The 7,250-nt window shown below is 44.2% G+C and overlaps 1 pseudogene; it reads right to left on the bottom strand.

Annotated features, from left to right (window-relative positions):
- Positions 1-4,324: 4,324 nt before the first annotated feature.
- On the bottom strand, positions 4,325-5,344 carry LOC132425299 (heterogeneous nuclear ribonucleoproteins A2/B1-like; annotated as a pseudogene).
- Between the last annotated feature and the right edge of the window lie 1,906 nt (positions 5,345-7,250).

Raw genomic sequence — 7,250 nt, 5'->3', positions numbered from 1 at the left:
AACTAACCAATGCATGATGTTATAAAACCAAACATGGTTAAAACATTGTCACATTGCAAGATAGACAAAAGAATTCAAATGCAATAGCACACAGAAAGTTCACTGATACAGCTTCAGATTCCACATTGCAACTAACCTTTAAGAATTACCACTTGCCTAGTTGTGGTGTAATATCAAAAAAGATTACTCATAATGACCTTTTTAAGGCTGTTAAAACAGGCTTCCCAAACAAATATCCATACATACTTCAACCAAAGTAACATATTGCAACAGATTGAATTGAGGAGATATGAAAACCCAACTGTCATGTACTAAGTACAAGAAATTTCAAAAATGTGAAACAATGCCACTTTTCTCACTGATTTTTTTATTTTAAAAAAGATGAATAGGGCTTCCCTGGTGGCGCAGTGGTTGACAGTCCGCCTGCTGATGCAGGGGACACGGGTTCGTGCCCCGGTCCGGGAAGATCCCACATGCCTCGGAACGGCTGGGCCCGTGAGCCATGGCCACTGAGCCTGCGCGTCCGGAGCCTGTGCTCCGCAACGGAAGAGGCCACAACAGTGAGAGGCCCGCGTACCACAAAAAAAAAAGAAAATTAAAAAAAAATTTTTTTAAAAATTAAAAAGATGAATAATTTCAGTAAAAATGTTATTTACATTACACGTAACTTGTTTATTATTTTAGAATCTTAAATGAGTCCAGTTTCTCAGCTTTGATTTCTAAATGGTAATACTGATAGATATAAGCCATGTAAGCAACAACTCTTTAAAAATCTAAATAATTTTTAGAAGAGTAAAGTAGCCCTGAGACCAAAAAGTTTGAAACTACTCACCTAGGTGTCACCAAATATACAGATATTTAAATATAAAATATTCACAAAATAAACTATTCACTCCAGATACATAAAGTGGCCACGTTTGAAATTTGCACACTCCCTTCACTGATCCTTGACGGAGTTCCTCCACGCCAAGAGGCTCTTTCGGTCCTTTTGCTGTGATCCTCCTCTAAAGGCACAATTACAACTGTCAGGACTACAAAGACCCTTCAAAACACATCATGTCACCTCAACATCCTCTACCATACAAAATTAGAAATAGAAGTAAATTTGGGAGGTAGACTGAAGAAAAAGGAGAAATCAAACTCACAAGCCAAAATAGTGGGTCTCTCAAATTAATTTGCTTCACATAAATTCTCCTTAAAATTATTTATGGATACAAATACAATATAATAACTTGCAATCTAATATACTGGAAGTTGTATCCACATTGAAAAAGAAGGAAGCAAAGAGCTTCCCTCCACAGCCTGTCCCTTGATCTCTGGAAACACTGGCCACCCAGAGATGATTGATCCCAAAGGACTCAGCAAATTCCTGCAGTTCATTCTCAGGCCCTCCCCAGCTTCGGAGGATGGCCTTCTGCGCTGCACAGCTAATGCATGTCACACCTAAAGCTGCAGCAAGCCGAGCTCCAGAATTAAGCCACAATAATTAGGCAGTGGTGTTTTCTGGCATTCTTTCAAAACAGACAACTTGGAAAACCAGTCTTTTACTGCAGGCCAGAATATATTTCTAAAGTAATCATTTCAGACCTTTGCAGTGATACGTATACTTCCCTCTCTTAGGTAAATAGATGTGCACCGATAGTGCAATTGCAAAACAATCCAGGCCAAAATAATCCATATGCACCTGAAATAGTCAGATAATTGAGACAGTAGGGAATGGTTCTAGGGGTTTTATTTGTTTGGGGAACTAGGATTGGGAGATAACTTGAAACATCTAGAAAGTGGCCTAATTCTGTGATTTTTTTTCTGAGATTGTGAGATGCTGTCCTTTCTACCCAGATGATCAATGAAAGGGAAATTATCAAAATTTTTTGAGATTTGGGGGAGAAACATAAAGAAATAGAGTGAGAGATGAAAAGAAGCCTCAGCAGCTTCTGAGCAGCAGATTCTCTCTCGTTTAGCCACAGATTCTCTCTCATTTAGTTTATAAAGTGTTAAAGCCACCTTAAATGAAATACAACATAAATGTTCCCTCTCCCTTTCCCTTACATTAGGTTACATAACTAGCCAACTGAACTTTGTGATGGTTGGGTGTTTGGGGCTATCTCAAACAGCAAAACTGTTCAGTCTTATGACCCAATTCAGTTATCAGGGGAGCTCTAAGCTCCAAACTGACTGCGGCGTTACATTTATTATTAAAGAGGATTTTTCTAAAAACAGATTCCATTGTTAGAAGCTTTGTTACCAGAAGTTAAAATCAAAGAAGCATTCTGGATCACGGGGTGCAAACATAATTAAATACTAATTTAATTTATGTTAAAAACATACCAACTGGTTATGAAGACCACGCCAGGATGTATAAAAAGCATAAACAAGAGTAAGTAAAACAAGCAAGACTAAAAATAAATTAAAATTATTTTATATTTGTTGACATTTTTTAAAACTATGCTTAGGGAAAAAACAGAAAGGAATTATTTTTTTTTGAGCATTTATCTTTACTTTTTAATTACTCTGCACAAGAATTTTATATATTAAGGACAGTAATCCTTTACCAGACATTTGTTAATAATTAATAAATTGGTAAAATATTTAATAAGCAGAATAGAAAATAATCAGTTTCAGAAAGGAATTACTATATACACAAAACGAACATTTTTTTAATTAGGATGGTGAACATCTTTTTTAAAATCTTTTCTCTGTTTTTCAAGTTTTTTGTTATTGTGTTGGTATTAGTTTCAAATTTTAAAAAAGTAATTGCAATAAGTCTGAAAAAATATGCCTTTGGAATAAGAGTTATTGAGGTTAAGAGATAAGATTGACCTGCATTTAGGTCAGGGAAGAAGGAAAAGGGCATCTGTCAGGACAGTAGCTGGTGGTGGCAGAGACGGAGCAGCTCTGGGTTGAACTCCAGGTCTCAAAGAAGCAGGTGACAATGACCCCTTACTCCTCCATCCTTGAAGCTCCTGGAAACAACCCTCCCTTGGACTCTGTTTGGGTGCCTCCTGATTCATTCTATCCAAGGACCCAAGGAATCTTTGGAGAGAAAAAGGGACAGGGGTCACCACTCATACCGAAACCTCACCTTTTAAAAGCCTGAACTCGGGATGTCCCTGGGACTGATTTCAATCCTACGCAGCCTCTGCCAACATTAACCACTGTCTCTCTTTCCACTAACTGGAACCATCAACAGACAGTTTATGTTACAATGTGGCACCATCCAGAGGGGAAATAGGTGGATACAAGAAGGGAAAGGTGGAGCCTATAAAGACAATTTTCCCAGCATTCACAATTATACCTGAGGGCAGTCCCGTTCCCCCACTTGTGTAGGGTGTTTGAATGGAAGTTGCGTGCTGCGGCCATTCTGGCTAGCCCTGTTCAGCCAGACATCCACAACGGGGCAGTCCAAGGCTAAATTACGTGTATTTTAAGATTCAGACATTTCCAGGCATGTCTAGAGGACACACCACAGCAGGATTTGCATGAAGCACACAGGAACAAATGGAAAGAACTCATCCTAAAGGAAGAGTTGTTCTGGAACACAAACTTGACCCAGTCTGGATGCCGTAATCTCAGAAGGAAAAGGAATTATTAGCAGCAGAACATGATATTGGGGTCTGAGACTGCTTGCCCTGTAGCAATGAACTCATGATTTGAGTCCTGGGGAAAAGGAACTTCAGGTGATGCTGAAATATATAAAACCTCCAAAAGAACAAAACAACAACAACAGAAAAGAACCCTCTAAGAGCACAGGGCAGCTCTGCTGTAGGGCCTTTGACCTGGGAGCAGGGGAGGCTTCTCCCTTTTTATTTTTATTTATTTATTTTTTCCTTTAGAAGTCTTTATTAGATCATAAATGTACAACAGCTTCTGAAGTCTACACAGGCACTTCAGTTTTTAAAAGGAATACATGTAACATTATGATGTCTCATTACACCATGAACCTGGACAACAGCTTTTCAAAACTTTGTGAGAAAAATCTTGAAAAAGGTTTCACATGTCACCCGACACTTACACATTTTAACATTATCAAAGAAGGTATGTTTCTACACTCTTACAAAGACCACTAGAAAGAAACAGTTAGAAAGCTAAGAAACTGTCTCAAAAGCATTTTTTTTCACAATCTTTCCTCCATAGTAAGGTAATATTCTTAAATAATTCAATCCATTCACAAATGGCTCTCTGCATCTGCTCTGATGTCTTCTGCTCTGCCTATTTCTGTACGACTGAGAGTTTCCACGACCTGAAGATGTTCTGTTACCTCTGGGCTCTATTCTCTCCTATTCATATATCCTCTCCTACTTGCCCATGGCCAACAGAAAGAAACTCAGTATTCGCTGGTCCCTTCATAACCCCCACTTCCTCCACTGACACCTGGACCATAGTTTCCTCCACCGTATAATTCTCGTGCCTGCTACCGACGTTTCCACTTTTCGCTAAGCTTAGTTAGAAGGTTGCTGGTTACGATTTCTGAAAATCATTGTCATTTCCACTTGCACACTTTCCTCCTCCATAGATGCCATACCACCCCCGGGGCTCCCACCCTGGTGGCCAGATCCAGGTACTCCCCTACACCTACTAGAGCCATGACCAAGTCCACCGACCACTCCTGAATCCATCAGATCGTCCTCCAAGTTTCCTTCCTCGTCCTGCTCCAACATTTCCACCACCGCCAGGAGAATCTCCAGCACCGACGTTGCCTCCTCTTCCACCTCTAGAACTGTGGATTTCCTGCCTTTGAGGTCGAGACAGGGCCTTTCTTTCTTCTGCATGATGACCATTGACGGTATGGTATTTCTGCAGCACAAGCTTATCCACCGGATCACAGCCATCAAAAGTGACAAACCCAAAGCCTCTTTTCTTTCCAGACTCCCTATCAGTAATTATCTCAATGACATCGATTTTTCCATATTTCTCAAAGTAATCTCTAAGATGTAGCTTAGTAGCTTCTCAGTAGCTTCTCAGTAGCTTCTTCAATTCCACCAACAAAACAGCTTCTTCACAGTTAGGAAAGCGCCCCGCTGTCCAGAATCCTCTCTTGGGACAGCACGTTTGGGGGCAACCGTTTCCTATCAGTGGAATGAGGTGTGGCAGCCTCCACCTCAGCCGTGGATGAGAAAGTTACAAAACCGAATCCTCTTGATCTTTTCCTGGCAGGATCCCTTATGACCACACAGCCTGTAAGTTTTCCCCATTGCTGGTAGTAGTTCCTCAGATTTTCTTCTGTGGTTTCAGAGCTCAAGCCACCAATAAAGAGTTTATGGAATTCTTCTTGTTCCTTCTTCTTCCTCCAGAAAGTAACAGTTTTGAAACTTTCCTCCATCTTGGAGTCCATCGCTTCAGCCATTTTCCTGAAGCTGAGGGAGATGAGGGAGATCTCAGGGGAAGATCACGAACCTGCAACCTGACCCGCCCTGGATCTGAGGTAAGAACGAACCTCCGATGCTCCAGCAACAACACCTTCTAGGAGCACCTCCATGCAGGGCCCGGCACGCTTGCATAATTCTTGAGCACCTTTCGATTTTCTCCTGAGATGCAGACAGCCTGTAGCTTGCTGGGAAAAGCTGCTTCTCCTCTTTTAAACAGATGATGCCACGTGGTCTACGTGAATAACAGCACAACCACCTGTCACACACCGTTATTCTCCAGGTGCCAGTGACTACCATGGAAGAGTAGCCCCAGCACAGAGACCACAGCATCAGCCATAGGAAAGGAATTCTCTTTACCTCATTGAAGCACAGAACACAGAAGAGACTACCGCAAGGTCCTTCAGCGTTAGAGAGCAGCCTGACATTGGAAGAGTGGAATACCTTCAGTTTGGGTCAGTGTGGTCGCTCCAGGCATCAGTGGGAAATGACAGTGATGGGAGTGCGTAGGAAACCCTTTCTTTGCACCCATTCTTCTCCCGAGTTTTTGATCATCTTGACCATCACTACCCTGAACTCGGGTAGGTGGCCTATCTCCACTTCACTTAGTTCTTCTTCTGGGGTTTTATCTTGTACCTTTGTCTGGAACATGTTCCTCTGCTGCCTCATTTTGCCTAAGTTGCTGTTTTTATTTTTACGTATCTGGTAGGTTGGTCACATTTCTCAACCTTGGAGAAGCAGCCTTTTGCAAGAGACTTCCTGTGAGTTCCAGCAGGGCACTCCTCTCTCACTACTGGACTTACATGCTCTAGGGGTGCCCCCTATGAGGGCTGACTACTGTGGGTGGTCTGGTGTCACTGGCCCTTAGTCCTATGGGTCACCAGGCCCTGCCTTGTGTGGAGGCTGCTGGCCACTACTTGGCAGGACCAGTTCACCAAGGGGCTGACTGCAGAACCCCAGGGCATCCCGGGGCTTAAGGTGGATCACTAGTGGGCGGAGTCAGGGTCCAGAAAGCTCCGGGGTTACTTCCTGCCCACTGGTGGGTGGAGCCAGGTCCTGTGGTTAGTACTGGCCTATCCCAGAGCTGTTGTCAGATCACTGGGGTGGGGTGGGTTGTGAAGGCTGGCTCCTGACGCAGTTGGATATGGGGTCCCGGGTGTCTCGAAGCTTGTGTTGACCTGCTAGCGGGCAGGGCCAAGGCCCAGCTGGTCCTAGGGCAGGGTCCGCAGGCTGCAGGATTGTGGTGTTCTTGAGTCCGGTGTCTAGCCCCTGGTGGGTGAAGCTGGTCCAGGGGCTAGAGGCAGCTTCTTGAGGGCAAGGCGGGCAGTAGGGGATTCTGGGGGTGGTGACTGCCCACTGGTGGGTGGAGCTGGGTCCTGGCCCTCTGGTGGGTGGCGCCGTGTCTAGAAACGGCTGCGGGCTTACGAGATATCTAGGCAGCCTCTCTGGTGATGGGCGGGCCTGCGTCCCAGCACTGGTGGATGGGGCCAGATCTTGGCGCTAATGAACTAGAGGGAGGTCCCCACTCTGCCACCTGCCAGTGTCCACGCTGTGGAACGAGCTCCCAGGAATGGCTGCCACCAGTGTCTATGTCCCCAGCGTGAGCTGCAGCTGCCCCCTGCTTCTCCGGGAGACTCTCCAAGACCGGCAGGGATGTCTGGCCCAGACTCCTATCAGATGACTGCTTTTGCCCTAGGTCCTGGAGCATGTGAGATTTTGTATGCACCCTTTAAGTGTGAGTTTCTATTTCTAAGCCCAGGACTCCTTGAAAGTAAGCCCTACTGGCCTTCAAAACCAAATTCTCTGTGGGCTCATCTTCCTGGTGCAGGATCCTTGGGCTGGGGAGCCCGACGTGGGCCTCTGAGTACTCTCAATACTCTCCATAAT

The sequence above is a fragment of the Delphinus delphis genome, chromosome 5 (assembly GCF_949987515.2).
Source record: "Delphinus delphis chromosome 5, mDelDel1.2, whole genome shotgun sequence".
NCBI lineage: Eukaryota > Metazoa > Chordata > Mammalia > Artiodactyla > Delphinidae > Delphinus > Delphinus delphis.
The sequence above is the reverse complement of the archived record's forward strand: the minus strand, read 5'-3'. Positions and strand labels throughout refer to the sequence as shown.